The sequence below is a fragment of the Lepus europaeus genome, chromosome 7 (assembly GCF_033115175.1).
Source record: "Lepus europaeus isolate LE1 chromosome 7, mLepTim1.pri, whole genome shotgun sequence".
NCBI lineage: Eukaryota > Metazoa > Chordata > Mammalia > Lagomorpha > Leporidae > Lepus > Lepus europaeus.
Genome location: NC_084833.1, coordinates 50847995 through 50862419, shown reverse-complemented (window position 1 = coordinate 50862419; position 14425 = coordinate 50847995).

Sequence of the window (14425 nt, the reverse complement as noted above, 5' to 3'; positions counted from 1 at the left end):
CCAGCATAGCTAGATGTTTCAGCAGAGATGAGCTATGATACCCAGCTCCCCACAGATACAGCTGACTAGCTATTATTATCTCCCTTGCACTGACCTAAGGACTAAAGCAGGCTGAACGTGGCTCAGAGGGGTGAGAAAACTGAATTTGAGAATGTACTTGGCTATTCATTGTGCCAGTAACTACTGTGGCTTTAATAAGTTAAAAGAAATGTGAAAAAAAAAACCAAAAATTTACTTCTAATGCCACAACAGAGGAAGCTACCTATTGCTGTGTGAACAAGAAAGCCATAAGGACTTCATTTTAAGAAAATCTTTGGTATTTCTCTATTTTAAAGAAATGAAACATTCTGTAAATATATTCATTAGAGTGCTTTGAACTGTGAGGAACCAGAAACCCAACTAAAAGCAGCTTAAATGATTGACAGTCGCTATCTCATGCTCCAGAAAATCTGGAGGAAAGCCATTCAATGACTTTGAGGCAGCAGCAGGACCCAAACTACTACCTTTCTGCTTGTTTGTACTTGTTATTCTGCAGTGTCTTCCCACATGGTTAAGGGATGACCAAGGGTAAGCACTCTGGTACAGCAGGTTAGGCCACTCTCAGGACACCCACATCCCATATTGGAGTGTCAGTTTGAGTCCCAGCTGCCCCTCTTCCTATTCAGCTTCCTGCTAAAATATCTGGGAGACAGCAGATGATGGCCCAGGTACTTGGGTCTCTGCCTCCCACATGGGAGACAGGTGGAGTTCCTGACTTCGGCCTGGCCCAGTCTCAGCTGTGGCCATTTGGGAAATGAACCAGTAGATGGAAGACCTCTCTCTTCTCTTCTCTTCTCTTCTCTTCTCTTCTCTTCTCTTCTCTTCTCTTCTCTTCTCTTCTCTTCTCTTCTCTTCTCTCTCCTCTCTTCTACTCTCTTCACTCTACCTTTCGAATACAATAGAAAAAAGGCTTTAAAGGGAGAGCACAAGAGAGAAATGGCCAAAGCATTTGCAGGTGTTAACATACATTTCCTCTCCAAAGAAGGGCATTTGCTCCTGAAAAACCCTTTCAGTAGTGAGGAAAACCTCCCAACCTTCAGACTTCCTGCCAGGTTCCATTAGCCCGTGATCAAAACCCAGCCTTCATTTCATCACAGATTCTGAGTCAAGGATTTGGATTCTATCCTGGGTTCAATGGGGAGCCGTTAAAGAGGTCTCAGCCAGATGACAGAGTCATGCATTTCTTCTTTGATAGATCACTTAGAGACTAATATGGAAGATGGACTAGAGAGAAGGAAAGATGAGAAGCAAGGAAAACTGTTATCAAACCTACAAAATCCACCTGAGAAATGATGATGTCTGAACTAAGATAGTGATGATGGGAATCGGGGAGGGTAGGAATCAGGAAAGAAGTTGTCACTGGCCTCTGATCTGGAGAAGGATTGGCTAGAAGTCAGCTTAGATTTCTTGGTTTTGTATACAAGTAAAGGAGTCTTGGCACCTACTGAACTGAAAAACATCACGGGAGCAACTGTAAAGAAGCTGATGACTAGCTCAACTGGGCAGATACCGAATTTGGGGACCACGGCGTATTCAGGAGGTAGGACAATAATAAAGGCTGGGAGCCCAGGAAAGAGACAGGGAGTTAGGAGTTGTCAGCATGTGAAGTATTGGTCAAAGCCAAGGGAACAGATGAGATCACCAAGAGCCAGAAGGGAAGGGTGCCAGGGCCAGAATCCTGGGTGAACAGCATTTAAGGAATGGGCTGTAGGGGCAAGTGTTGAGGTACAACAGGTTAAGCCATAGTTTGGGTTGCCCACATTCCATAGCAGAGTGCCTAGGATTGAGTCCCGCCTCTGCTTCCAATCTAGCTTCCTGCTAATGTGCACCTGGAAGGCAACAGATGCTGGTCCAAGTACTTGTGTTCCTACCATCCACATGGGAGATTTGGTAGGAGTTTCTGGCTTCTGTCTTCAATTTGGCCCAGCCCCACTGGTTGCAGGCATTTTAAGAGTGAATCAGCCCATGAAAGATTCTCTCTCTCTCTCTCTCAAAATAAATGAATAAATACTTTTAAAAAAAAATGAAGAGGGTTGTAGATGAGAGCTTGGTGAAAAATATGGATTCAGAAAAATCAGGGAGATAGAAAGAGTCCCAGGAGACAATGGTGTTAGAAAAGCTAAGGGAAGGGGATTTCCAGGGGCTGGCATTATGGCACATCAACTTAAGCCACCATTGTGATATTGGCATCACATATAAGAGCATCAAATTGAGGCCAAGGTACTTTATTATCCACCCAGCTTCCAGCTAGTGTGCCTGGGACAGCAGCAAAAGATGGTCAAGTACTTGAGCCCCTGCCACAGGAGACCAGGATGCAATACCTGGCTCTTGGTTTCAACCTGGCCTAGACCTGGCTGCTGTGGCAATTTGGGGGAATGAACCAGTGAATGGAAAATCTCAATCTCTCTCTCTCTCCCTCTCTCTCCCTCTCTCTACCTCTACCTCTACCTCTACCTCTACCTCTACCTCTGACTCTCCTTCTCTCTCCGTCAATCTGCCTTTCAAGTAAGTAAATCTTAAAAGAAAACAAGGGAATTTACATGCAGGGTGGGCCAGAGTGTTTAATCCCACAGAGGAGCAAGAAAGATGAAGGATTGGTTCATGACTTTGGTGAGACCAGTGAGGTCAGACAGTGAATGCAGCAAATGCAGGCAACTCCAGTAGCCTGTGAGGGCGAGCAGAGATGGTACAATAACTGATGCGTGGGAGAGAGAATTTTATAAATGTGGAATGAGGCAGGCGCACATTTGTAGACTGAAGAAAGGGGCCCAGAGCCAGGAAGATTCTATAGTTATACTGCCTGACCCAGATCTAGGCAAATTTAGAGCAAATTCTGAAAGTTGGAGTCTCCTCCTCCTGCTGGGCCATTTCAGGAGATCTTGAAGGTTGGTCCCTCTACAGAGGGCCATGTAGTGTCCCCAGCCTCTGCTCTTACAATGGCACCTTTAGCCACATGCTGTTTTTGTTCCTGGTGTTCTTTTTAAGATTTATTTATTTATTTGTAAGTCAGAGTTACAGAAAGAGAGAGACAGAAAGAGATCTTTCATCTGCTGGTTCATTCCCAAGATGGCCATGACAGCAAGGGCTAGGCCAGGTCAAAGCCAAGAGCCAGGAGCCAGGAGCTTCATCCAGATTTCCCATGTGAGGCGACAGGGGCCCAAGCACTTGGATCACATTCTGCTGCTTTCCCAGGCCACTAGCAGGGAGCCTGTGTTGCAGGCTGCAACTTTACTCATATTGCCATAACACTGGCCAAGTTCCTGGTATTAGAAGATACAAAGGAGTCAATCATTGCCTCTACTTAGTACTGGCTTTTTGGGATTTATGCAAAATACTGGGTGTCTCCTGGATCATCTTCTTAGTGCCCTGGGGTGATAATTACAAGGAAGTGACGGTGAGGAGCGTTTAGCTTGTCAGCAAGAAGTCCTTTACACTTGAGCAGCTGTCTTTGCATCGTCCTGGCCTCCTCTGGGGCTGACTCAGTTGTCCCCAGGCCTGGCTCTCAGGGGACTGAACCCTCACCATGCCTGCCTCCTTCGGAACAAGAGCACCTCTGGCCCTGGCCAGTCGCTCCTTGTCCTTTGGTGGCACGATTGCAACCAGAAGCAAAGAGTCAAGGCTGCATGCTGGGAAGATCAAAAATGTATAACCTGCAGTAGACCCAGAGAGAGCTGTCGGCAGAGCCTGGGACAAGCAGCTTTGCCCTCAAAGCCTCATCAGGACACATATGGAGGTTTGCATGGAGAAATTTTCTTCACAGAAGTTGGCTGTCTTACCCAGCCTCTACATTTTACTCCCAGTGCCCATGTTTCTGCTGTATCTCCCTGTTCCTCATTTGCATTCCTAGGGAATAAGGCCAGGGCAGGAATCTGGCCCAAGAGCTTTTCCTTGAATCTTTGCACAGCAGAATCCCAGATCTATCATTGTATCTAGCACATAGTAGGCAGCTACCAAATATTTCTTGTGAATATTTTCTTTGCTCTCACCACTTCCTGTTGGCTTTACGAGGAATACTCTTTCTCCATTCTCTTGTTTAGCCAATGCCTCCTCATCTGCCAGAGCTGATGCCAAAACTCAGCAGCTCCCTGAAGTTGCCACTGATTCTCCAGCTCCAGCCTGTTTCTGCAATATTCAGAATTTGTCACTGAAGTAGAACTTTGTACTCTGCATCACAAGTGTTTGGTTGCTCATTTACTATGGTGAGAGAGAGGGAGAGAGGGGGAGAGAGAGAGAGAGAGAGAGAGAGAGAGAGAGATTTCATAGCTTCTTCCATTTACCATATGTTTCAAGGTTCATCCATGTTGTAGCACATTTCAGTACTTCATTCCTTTTGCTTGTCAATAATATCCTTTGATATGGATGCACCGCATTTTATTTACCCATTTAATAGACAGTTGGATTATTTCTATTTGGGGGCTATTACAAATGATGTTGCTATGAACATTGATGTCCAAGTTTTTGTGAGAATGCGTGTTTTTGTTTCTCTTGGGTATGTACTTAGGGTGGGACTGCGAGGTCATGTAATAACACTATGGGTAATTGTTTGAAAAACTGCCAGATTATTTTTCAAAGCCAAGCACCAATTTATATTCCCACCAGCAGGGTATGGGATTCCAATTTCTCCACATCAACACTTGTTATCATTTGTATATTTTATTAAAATACTCCTGGTGGGCATGAAGTACAATCTCATGGTGCTTTTTTGTTTGCATTTCTCTAATGGCTAATAATGTTGAGCATCTCTTTGTTTGCTTATTGGTCATTTGTATATCTTCTTTGGAGTTATGTCTACTCAGATTCTTTGCCCATCTTACAGTTAGAATGCTTTAAATTAATGAATTTTAAAAGTTTTTTATATATTCCAAGTGCAAGCTCCTTAGTAGATTTGCAAATATCTGATTTATTTGGCTCTCACTCTAAACTGTATGCTTCAGTTTGTCCTAAACAACCAAGAAGGGGATTTTTTTTTTTTTTTGCTGCTATCTATCTACAGTATTTTTTCTTTTCTCTCTCAATTTGTTTAGGACCCAGGCAGATGAGAGGGGTACTCTGATTGGGCCACATGAGAGACTCTAGCACCCTCTTTCCTGCTTTAAGTCCAGTTCCTCTAGTATATCAGAGTGGGGAAGAAAGCAAAGGCCATTGAACACTGGAGATAGTTCAAGAATCTACTATTGTTGGCCTGCGCCGTGACTCAATAGGTTAATCCTCCGCCTGCAGCACCGGCACCCCAGGTTCTAGTCCTGGTCAGAGCGGCAGATTCTGTCCTGGTTGCTCCTCTTCCAGGCCAGCTCTCTGCTGTGGCCAGGGAGTGCAGTGGAGGATGGCCCGAGTCCTTGGGCCCTGCACCCCATGGGAGACCAGGAGAAGCACCTGGCTCCTGGCTTCGGGTCAGTGCAGTGCGCCGGCCGCAGCGGCCATTGGGGAATGAACCAATGGAAAAGGAAGACCTTTCTCTTTGTCTCTCTCTCTCTCTCTCTCACTGTCTAACTCTGCCTGTACAAAAAAAAAAAAACAAAAACAAAAAAACAAAAAAACAAAAAAAACAAAAAACAATCTACTACGTAAACCACTGTACAACTGGGGGATAGAATTTCAGCCTCTTCTTCCATGCAACCTTAGTTTCTACAAATGATTCCTTTGGAACCCTGTCCCTTCTCTCCCCAATACTAGACTTTAGGTAGAGGAGAAGGCACACACTATGAACAGATGCTGTAGTCTCCACAAGTCTGACTGTCTTCACAAGTCTCTTTACCCTTATTTTAATATAGCTCAGGTATGGGCATTTTGGCATGGCAGGTTAAGCTGCTGCCTGGGATGCCCACATCCATTATCAGAGTGCTGGTTTAAGTTTTTGCCACTCTGCTTCTGATCTAGGTTCCTGCCAACGCACCCTGGGTGGCAGCAGATTATGACTCAATTGCTTAGGCCCTTGCCAACCACATGGCAGACACGGATGGAGTTCTGGGCTCCTGGCTTTGGCTTTACCCAGCCCTGGCTGTTGTTGCAGGCATTTGGGGAGTGAGCCAGTAGTGTGAAGATCTCTCTGCTGCTTTATTTTTTCATCTAAGATGAAAATAAACAAATAAACAAATAAGTAAATAAACAGACATTAAAAAGTATTTCAGACAGGTGGTCATTGTGGTGGAAGGGTGATGGCTGATAACAGCAAGACCAATTCTGAACCCTGTCTCTAAGCCCAGAGGAAGACTAGAGGGTAGGAGGGGTTCTATCATCCAGATGTAAACTGTTCACATTGGAAGGTAAGATGTTTGTTTTTGTTTGTCAGTCACATGCTCTAAGTGTCAATTATAGGGCAATAGGAAAAGATCCATCTAACTCCTACTCTTGGCAAAAATTTTTAAAATACTGTGAATTATATGAAATATAGAAGATGCAAAGCCATCCCACACCCACTCCCCTGAGTTGTAGGGAACCGTTAGCTTGCTTTATATTCTTTAGGATTTTTTCCAATGCTATATTTTTAAAAGGAAGAGTTCATAATGCATATACTTTTTTGTAGTTTCTTTTTTCACTAACAAAACGTCCTAATCCATGAGATTTTTCACTATCAGAGAATGGAGTTAAAAATATGGAAAGCAAGAAAACTAGGATGAATCTTTTGGTATTGGATTAAGAACTGAAGTCTTGGGCCGGCGCCGTGGCTCAACAGGCTAATCCTCCGCCTAGCGGCGCCAGCACACCAGGTTCTAGTCCCGGTCGGGGCACCGGATTCTGTGCAGGTTGCCCCTCTTCCAGGCCAGCTCTCTGCTGTGGCCAGGGAGTGCAGTGGAGGATGGCCCAAGTGCTTGGGCCCTGCACCCCATGGGAGACCAGGATAAGTGCCTGGCTCCTGCCATTGGATCAGCGCGGTGTGCCGGCCACAGCGCGCCGGCCGCAGCGGCCATTGGAGGGTGAACCAATGGCAAAGGAAGACCTTTCTCTCTCACTATCCACTCTGCCTGTCCAAAAAAAAAAAAAAAAAAAAAAAAGAACTGAAGTCTTGGTAGAAACCTGTATTTCAATATATATATAAATAGAATTAGAAATCTACATATAAATATCTGTGAGTATATATACAAATGTGCACTGTATGGATATACACGGGTGTATTTCCTAGCTCTACCCATTCTTAGGGTCTAGAAACAGTGATATCTTAAAATGAGCACTCCAAGGATTTAGCTCTTGGTTTCTAAAATCCACTCTCTGCTAAAAGGAACCAGGGATGCTTGAAAAAGAATCAATGCTACTGGGTCTCATGGAACATGCATGAATCTGTAACTTTTTTTTCTCAGAAAGTAAAGGGATGCACAAAAATCTATGGAGATTTGCCAAAAGGACATTGAAGCCAGCTTCTAGGGTCCTTCACTGGACAAATTAAAACTTATTTGCATATCAAAACAAATAACCATCAGAGGAGATCATAACCTGCTTTGATGATTACTTGTATGTGTCAACTTGACTGTGCCTCAGGGTGCCCAGAAATTTGGTTAACATTATTGTATGTATGACTGTGAGGGTATTTCTGGATGAGCTTGACAAGTGAGTTGATGGACTGAGTAGAGCAGGCTGCCGTTCCCAGAGTGATTGGGCCTCATCCAATCTGTCGAAGGCCTGAATAGAAAAAAGACTGAGCAAGAGCAATTTCTCTCTCTGCTTGACTTTTTGAGTTGGGACATCAATATCATGCTTTATTCTCAGACTAGAATATATACCATTGGCTCTCCTAGGTCTTCTGTTCCCTAGCCGCACATCTTGGAACTTCTCAGCCTCTGTAACTATTTGAGTACATTCCTTTGAGTAAATCATAGATACAGAGGTAGTTCAATAGACCTTACTGGTTCTATTTCTCCACACAAATACATCACTAATTAAAATAGGAAGTGACAAGTACACACTGATATAAAAATTAATGTTGAAAATTTGATGAAGACTAGTGTATTTACATGGCTTCACACTACCTACCCACAGAATAATTAGTAATTACAAACAGAAGGAGAATAGGTTTTCAGTGGAGAAATCTGGCAGGCATGGCCTCAGTCTATTGATCAAAGAGAACCTCGTTAATAATGGAACAAATTGAAATCATGTTCCACCTATTAGGATACAATGAGAACATAACATTATCTCTGTGTTGCACAACCTGAATCTAATTGTGAAGAGGTTTCAGCCAAATTAAACTGAGGGGCAGTCTACAAAACAATCATAACTGCAGCCTTCAAGTGTGATGTGTCAAGGCCATGAAAGTCAAGGGAAGGGTGAAGAACTGTGTCAGAGAAGCCTGAAGAGATGAGACAGTGTACTGCAACCTGGGATACTGAACTGGCTTCTTGGCTGAAAAAGGCATCCTTGGGATCATTGGAGAAACTTGTCTGGGGTGTGAAGATTGGATGGTTGTAAGGTGTTGATGTCAGTGTCCTGATTTGGATGGTCCTTGTGTTCAGAATGTGCACTAAGATGCCCAGTGGTATTAGGTTCTCATGTTGGTGCTTTAGTCTCAAGTGGGAGTGGGAGTTCCTTGTACCATTCTTGCAACTTGTATTTTAGGTTTGAAACTGTTTCAAAGCATTAACTCTCTCTAGACCGGAGGAGGAAGAAAAGAGTAGAGTACTAAAGCTGACAGCAGTGTAGGGGCTGGATTTGGTAATTAGAAGGCTTTGTGGTTCTCTTAGGCAGAGGGCTGGCTTTCTGTTTTCCAAGAGCTCCGGTGCCTCCGGTTCCTGAGATTTTCTAGGACACTTCAAGGAACACTGACTTGCTTCTTGTCAGGGTCTCCCTCTGCAATATCTCTTACCCTAGGAGATTTGATTTCCTCTGCAAGTAAAGTCTGAACCAGAGTTTGGTAGCTAACTTGGGAGATGATCTCAAGAAGCAGGAGTGAAGAAGCAGAGAAAAACAACTCAAAGGAAGAAGAAACAGCCAATATAAGGGTGCACTGTTGAGGTTGTCCCTGGGGCATTGGAGGCTCAGAAATGTATAGTGTGTTCTCAGATTTGTCTGCCCTGGGTGCTGGATGAGGACTGCCCTTAATGACATTAATTCACTTTCCCCAAAATGCATTTTCACTTACACATAAGCCAATCAGCTTTCTTTCTTTCTTTCTTTTTTTTTAAAGATTCTATTTATTTATTTGAGAGGTAGAGTTACAAACAGTGAGAGGGAGAGACAAGAGAAAGGTCTCCCTTCCATTGGTTCACTCCCCAAATGGCTGCAATGGCTGGAGCTATGCCAATCCGAAGTCAGGAGCCAGGAGCTTCTTCCTGGTCTCCCATGCTGGTGCAGGGGCCCAAGAACTTGGTCATCTTCTATTGCTTTCCCAGGCCACAGCAGAGAGCTGGACTGGAAGAGGAGCAGCCAGGACTAGAACGGGTGCCCATATGGGATGCCGGGCCACAGGTGGAGGATTAACCTACTGCGCCACGATACTGGCCACTGGATCAGCTTTCTTCATGCATTGAAGAAGCTCCAGGGCAATAAGAGAAATGATGCAGGTCACATGCTCAAGGCATGATGCTATCAGTCCAGGCATATTTGATCATGGCTGAAATCCAAGGTGGGCTAAGACATGAAGGAGGGGCCCGATGTATCTACCACAATAGATTATCGTTCCTCCAGTTTCTTTTTTCTTTGAGTTGTATTTTAATTAACATGTAATGCTTGTACATTTTAACAGGATATAGTGTGATATTTCAATGCACATAGACAACATAAACAGAACAAGTCAAGTAATTAGCATTCCATTTCATCATCTTTTTTAATTAAATAATTTTTTTAACTTTTATTTAGTAAATATAAATTTCCAAAGTACAGTTTATGGATTACAATGGCATCCCCCCATAACTTCCCTCCCACTTGCACCCCTCCCATCTCCTGCTCCCTCTCCCATTCCATTCACATCAAGATTCATTTTCAATTATCTTTATATACAGAAGATCAATTTAGTATATATTAAGTAAAGATTTCATCAGTTTGCACCCACACAGAACATAAAGTGTAAAATACTGTTTCAGCACTAGTTATAGCATTACTTCACATTGGACAACACATTAAGGACAGAGATCCCACATGAGGAGTAAGTACACAGTGACTCCTGTTGCTGACTTAACAATTTGACACTCTTGCTTATGGCATCAGTAATCTCCCTAGGCTCTAGTCATGAGTTGCCTTTTTTAATTTATTTTTTTAAGATTTTATTTTATTTATTTGAAAGACAGAGTTACAGAGAGAGGTAGAGACAGAGAGAGAGGTCTTCCATCTGCTGGTTCACTCCCCAGATGGCTGCAACTGCTGGAGCTGAGCAGATCCGAATTAGGAGCCAGGAACTTCTTCTGGTCTCCCACATGGGTGCAGGGGCCCAAGGCCTTGGGCCATCTTCTACTGCTTTCCCAGGCCATAGCAGAGATCTGGATCAGAAAAGGAGCAGCTGGGACTAGAACAGGTGCCCATATGGGATGCCGGTGCTCCAGGCCAGGGCTTTAACCCACTGTGCCACAGTGCCAGGCTCCTTTTTAAAAATTTTCTTAGATTTTATTTATTTATTTGAAAGGCAGAGTTACAGAGATGCAGAGGCAAACAGAGAGCGAGAGTGAGAGCGAGAACAAGTTTCCATCTGTTAGTTAACAGCCCAAATGACCACAACAGCTGGAGCTGAACCAGTCTGAAGCCAGGAGCCAAGAGCTTCTTCTGAGTCTCCCACACAGGTGCAGGGGCCCAAGGACTTGGGCCATCTTCCACTGCTTTCCCAGGAAATAGCAGAGAGCTGGATTGGAAGTTGAACAAACAGCCTGGATTCAACTAGTGCTCATATGGGATGCCGGCACTGCAGGTGGCAGCTTTATCCACCAGGACACAGTGATGGCCCTTGCTTTTCTTTTCTATCTTTCTTTCTTTCTTTCTTTCTTTCTTTCTTTCTTTCTTTCTTTCTTTCAGCCTACAAGCTCCTCTTTTCCAGTTCTTCATGCAGTATATAACATGTTATTGTGAACTGTAGTCACTGAACTGTGCTGTGGAATGCCAGAACTTGCTACGTCTATCTGACTGTTTTGGTATCCTTCATCCAACATCATCCTATAATCACTAGTAATTCCAGCCTCTAGTAATCATGACTGCAAGCTTAAATTGACTTTTGAAAAAAAGATTTACGTATGGGGGCTGCTGTTATGGCACAGCAGGTTAAGGCACTGCTTGCGGCACCAGCATCCCAAGTTTCAACTGCTCTGCTTCTGATCCAACTCCCTGCTAATGTGCCTGGGGAAACCAGCAGAAGATGGCGCAAGTGCTTGGGCTCCTGTTACGCACCTGGAAGAACCCAGATGCAGTTCCTGGCTCCTGACTTTAGCCTGGGCTAGACCTGGCTGTTGCAGGCATTTTGGGATTGAACCAGCAGATAGAAGATCTTCCCCTCTCTCCCTCTCTCTATAAAGACTGATTTATTTATTTATTTGAAAGTCAGAGTATCAGAGAGAGACAGAGAGACAGAGAGAGAGATCCCATCCACTGGTTCATTCCCCAAATGCCTACAACAGCTAGGGCTAGGCCAGGCCAAAGTCAGGAGCCAGGAACTCCACTCAGGTCTCCCACATGTATGGCAGAGACCCAGATATTCAGGCCGTATTCTGCTGTTCCCAGGTGCATTGGCAGGGAGCTGGACTGGAAGGCAGAGGCAGAACTTGAATTGAGGCACCATGATATGGGATGGGGGCATTCCCCAGTGGTGGCTTAGCCTGCTGCATCACAACATCCCCAGATTGACTTTTTTTTTTTTTTTTAAGATTTACTTATTTATTTGAAAGTCAGAGTTACACAGAGAGAGAAGGAGAAGCGGGGCGGGGTGGGGGGGGATTCTTCCATCCTTTGGTTCACTCCCCAATTGACCACAATGGCTGGAGCTGTGCTGATCCAAAGCCAGGAGCCAGGAGTTTCCTCTGGATCTCCCACATGGGTGCAGGGGTCCAAGGACTTGAGCCATCTTCTACTGCTTTCCCAGGTCATAGCAGAGAGCTGGATAGGAAGTGGAGTAGCTGGGATTTGAACCGGCACCATATGGGTTGCCAGTACTGCAGGTGGCAGCTTTACCCGCTATGCCACAGCACCGGCTCCCAGATTGACTTTTACAAAATTCCTTTCCCCTTTTTTATTTACATAAAGGGAATAAATTTCATGCATTTCACACACACAGTTTTAAGAGTATAATGATACTTCCCACCTATTCTCTCTCCCTCCCTTCCACCCTTGCTCCTCCTTCTTTTCTTCTTTTCCTTTTAATTTTTACAATGGCATGCTTCACTTTACTTCATAATCACAGGCTTGACCATCTACTGAATAAAGAATTCAATAGTTAGTAAGTAGAAAAATCACTGTTCCTCAGGAGTATGGACAATAATCAAATCTCAAAACAATTTATTTAAACTTCCATATGTGAGAGAGAGCATGCAGTATTTGTTTTTCTGTGTCTGGCTCATTTCACCTAACGTAATAACCTCAAACATAGCCACCAGTTCGTGCACATCCTTGCCATGCTAAGCGTCTCTGTAACATTCCAGTTTCAGGATAAGTGCTGCTGAAGTGAGCACCCTCCTTCTTCCATTTTTCCACCTGCTGCCTCTCTTGCAAATTTCTCCTGTGTCATCTAAGATGGGGCTTGTGTTTTGCTTTACCGGTCTCCTTGCTGGTATGGTCTGGTTTCTGAGTAAAATAAGAGAGGGGGAAAGTCTTAATTTTGCTATATTGAGAATTCCACTAATTAATGACTAATAGAACATTTGATTGTACTTCTGTGAATAATTCCCCAAGCTCTGTCCCTAGATCTTCTAGCTGTCTCATTTTCCACAATTCCTTTGGCATTGTCAGTTAGTGAAGTGGGATTTGCTCATCCTGGACCAACCACAGGTTGGATTCCTTCCACCCAAGAAAGAATGCAGTTCAGGCTCCAGAATTTTCACAGAAGCCTGTCAGCTTTGGTGCCTATTGGTCTTATATTTTAAGTCTGTCTTTAGTCATCAGATGGATGCCACAGGCTCTTGCCAAGAAGCAAAACTTAGAACTGAATGCAAACTGCCTTCTTACAAGAAGCACAAAGTTGAAGTTTTTAAAAGCCTAGTTAAGAGACTGAGAAAGGAATATGCCACCCTCAGGATGAAATAAGTTTTATGCACCGTTTCCTTTGTTGCACTTTATACTATTGTGATTAAATAATTGTGAGATGAGTTTTTTAATGTCCAGTTCTCTTCTACTACGAATATGGGGCTAGAGATGAGTTGTCACTTAAAACCACTTCCTGGGGGCAGGCATGTGTCCTAGCATTTAAATATTAGTTGAAGATGCCCACATCCACATCAGAGTTCCTGGGTTTGATACCCAGTTCTGGCTCCTGACTCCAGCTTCCTACTAATGCAGACTTTGGGAGATTAGTGGTGATGGCTCAAGGGGTTGGGTTCCTGCCACCCATATGGGAGACTTGGATTGAGTTCTCATAGCTCCCTTCTTTGGCCATTACGGGCATTTGAGAAGGTGGATATGAGCTCTCTCCTTCCGTCTCTCCCCTCCACCTTTCCCACTCTGCCTCTCAAAAACATGTTTTAAACCTCTCCTCTCAGAAACCAGTAAGTATATTCCAACAAATATTTATGAAGTATATGCTTTCTTTTGCAAGACACTGAAACTACAACTGACATGTGCTTTTTAAAAATTATTTTTTATAAAAAAGATTTATTTATCCAAAATGCAGAGCCACACACACACACACACACACACAAGTCTTCCTTCTGCTGGTTCATTCTCCAAATGGCCACAACAGCCAGGTCTGAGCCAGCCTGAAGCCAGGAGTGAGGAACTCCATCCAGGTCTCCGATATGCATGCCAGGAGGAAGCTGGATTGGAAGCAGAGCTGCTAGGACTCCAACTACACTCAGATATGGGATGCTGGCATCTCGAGCAGTGGCTTAATCCACTAACTCACAAGGCCAGGCCCTGGAGTTTGCTTTAGAATAAGAAAATAAGGGGCCATGCTGTGGCGTAGCCGATAAAGCCACTGCCTACAGTGCCAGCATCCCATTTGGGCGCTGGTTCGAGTCCCGGCTGCTCCTCTTCCAATCCGACTCTCTGCTATGGCCTGGGGAGAGCAGTGGAAGATGGCCCAAGTCCTTGGGCCCCTGAACCCGTGTGGGAAGACCTGGAGGAAGTGCCTGGCTCCTGGCTTCAGATCGACACAGCTCCAGCTGTTGCGGACAATTGGGAAGTGAACCAATGGATGGAAGACCTCTCGCTCTCTCTCTGTCTGCCTTTCCTCAATCTGTGTAACTCTGACTTTCAAATAAATAAATAAAATATTTTTTTTAAAAAAAGAAAATATATTATTGTACATAAGAGGAAGTTTAGAAGTAGGGTG